The sequence below is a fragment of the Eriocheir sinensis genome, chromosome 64, assembly GCF_024679095.1.
Source record: "Eriocheir sinensis breed Jianghai 21 chromosome 64, ASM2467909v1, whole genome shotgun sequence".
NCBI classification, from domain to species: Eukaryota; Metazoa; Arthropoda; class Malacostraca; order Decapoda; family Varunidae; genus Eriocheir; species Eriocheir sinensis.
The window spans coordinates 1,102,501-1,105,000 of NC_066572.1; the positions used below are offsets into that span (position 1 = coordinate 1,102,501).

General features: G+C 41.9%; 1 protein-coding gene across 50 annotated transcripts in view; it reads left to right on the forward strand.

Annotated features, from left to right (window-relative positions):
• Nucleotides 1–1,520, forward strand: part of LOC126987152 (ATP-binding cassette sub-family B member 6-like) — a 27,464-nt gene extending 25,944 nt beyond the window's left edge. The window contains exons 16-21 of one of the 50 annotated variants that reach the window (XM_050843910.1): nt 1–152; nt 213–551; nt 582–705; nt 737–798; nt 829–1,073; nt 1,166–1,520. The exon at nt 1–152 is cut by the window's left edge and continues 783 nt beyond it. The gene's annotated coding sequence lies outside the window, so the exon portion shown is untranslated. Of the gene's footprint in view, nt 153–212; nt 552–581 lie in introns of all 50 variants that reach the window. The other 49 variants (XM_050843930.1, XM_050843932.1, XM_050843924.1 and 46 more) reach the window with 49 other exon arrangements.
• Nucleotides 1,521–2,500: the final 980 nt, after the last annotated feature.

Sequence of the window (2,500 nt, forward strand, 5' to 3'; positions counted from 1 at the left end):
GTCTAAATCTTACTGGTGGATGCTGGGAAAGGTCGAATCTTACTGGTGGATGCTGGGAAAGGTTGAATCTTACTGGTGGATGCTGGGAAAGGTCAAATCTTACTGGTGGATGCTGGGAAAGGTTAAAATCTTACTGGTGGATGCTGGGAAAGGTCAAATCTTACTGGTGGATGCTGGTAACGTTAAAATCTTACTGGTGGATGCTGGGAAAGGTCAAATCTTACTGGTGGATGCTGGGAAAGGTTAAAATCTTACTGGTGGATGCTGGGAAAGGTCAAAATCTTACTGGTGGATGCTGGGAAAGGTTAAAATCTTACTGGTGGATGCTGGGAAAGGTTAAAATCTTACTGGTGGATGCTGGGAAAGGTCAAATCTTACTGGTGGATGCTGGGAAAGGTTAAAATCTTACTGGTGGATGCTGGGAAAGGTCTAAATCTTACTGGTGGATGCTGGGAAAGGTCAAAATCTTACTGGTGGATGCTGGGAAAGGTTAAAATCTTACTGGTGGATGCTGGGAAAGGTCAAAATCTTACTGGTGGATGCTGGGAAAGGTTAAAATCATACTGGAGGATGCTGGGAAGGTCAAAATCTTACTGGTGGATGCTGGGAAAGGTTAAAATCTTACTGGTGGATGCTGGGAAAGGTCAAAATCTTACTGGTGGATGCTGGGAAAGGTTAAAATCTTACTGGTGGATGCTGGGAAAGGTCAAAATCTTACTGGTGGATGCTGGGAAAGGTCAAAATCTTACTGGTGGATGCTGGGAAAGGTTAAAATCTTACTGGTGGATGCTGGGAAAGGTCAAATCTTACTGGTGGATGCTGGGAAAGGTCAAAATCTTACTGGTGGATGCTGGGAAAGGTTAAAATCTTACTGGTGGATGCTGGGAAAGGTCAAAATCTTACTGGTGGATGCTGGGAAAGGTCAAATCTTACTGGTGGATGCTGGGAAAGGTCAAAATCTTACTGGTGGATGCTGGGAAAGGTCAAAATCTTACTGGTGGATGCTGGGAAAGGTCAAATCTTACTGGTGGATGCTGGGAAAGGTTGAATCTTACTGGTGGATGCTGGGAAAGGTCAAAATCTTACTGGTGGATGTTGGGAAAGGTCAAATTTTACTGGTGGATGCTGAGAAAGGTCAAAATCTTACTGGTGGATGCTGGGAAAGGTCAAATCTTACTGGTGGATGCTGGGAAAGGTTAAAATCTTACTGGTGGATGCTGGGAAAGGTCAAAATCTTACTGGTGGATGCTGGGAAAGGTTAAAATCTTACTGGTGGATGCTGGGAAAGGTCAAAATCTTACTGGTGGATGCTGGGAAAGGTTAAAATCTTACTGGTGGATGCTGGGAAAGGTCAAAATCTTACTGGTGGATGAAATTGGATGAAAAATATAGAAAAAATAAGTTTGATAATTAGTTAAAAAGATTATTGTTATTATTATTATTATTATTATTATTATTATTATTATTATTATTATTATTATTATTATTATTGTTGTGAAAATAAAAATATATATTGTGAAGATTATTTGAATTACAACACAGAGAGAGAGAGAGAGAGAGAGAGAGAGAGAGAGAGAGAGAGAGAGAGAGAGAGAGATTGATTGAAACTTTTATTGACAAGCAAACACATCTGTGGAGAGAGAGAGAGAGAGAGAGAGGGAGACAGAGAGAGAGAGAGAGAGAGAGAGAGGAAGGAAAATCAGAAATAGAGAGAGAGAGAGAGAGAGAGAGGGAGACAGAGAGAGAGAGGAAGGACACGAAATACAGGAAGGAAAATCAGAAATATATATATAGAGAGAGAGAGAGAGAGAGAGAGAGAGAGAGAGAGAGAGAGAGAGGACACGGAATACAGGAAGGAAAATCAGAAATAAAGAGAGAGAGAGAGAGAGAGAGAGAGAGAGAGAGAGAGAGAGAGAGAGAGAGAGACCCATCATATCAAGGTAATTTCCGGTTAATAAATACAAGATAAGGAAGAAAAATTGAGAGAAACGAAGAAAAAGGAGAAAAAATAATATAAATAAATGCTTGCAAAGTCTCAACCAATCAGAATCAAGCACATCTCAATCCCTGCGTTCCTATTGGCCGAGAGATCGAGAGCACAAGTGACGTCATTGATACTGTGCTTGCTAACTCTCGGCCAATCAGAATCAAGCTTAGTCTTATCCCTGCGTTCTGATTGGCTGAGAGACTGATATACTGGCATTACTGGGTTGCTTATGTGCTTGCTAACTCTCGACCAATCAGAAGCGTCCCTATCTCAATCCCTGCGTTCCTATTGGCTGAGAGATCGTATGCATGGAGTCTAGCTACTGATGCTGTGTGCTTGCTAAGTCTCAACCAATCAGAAGCGTCCCTATCTCAATCCCTGCGTTCCTATTGGCTAAGAGATCGACAATACAAGTAACGTCATTGATACTGTGCTTGCTGACTCTCGACCAATCAGAATCAAGCATCGTCTTATCCCTGTCTTCCTATTGGCTGAGAGAGCATAGGGGAGGAG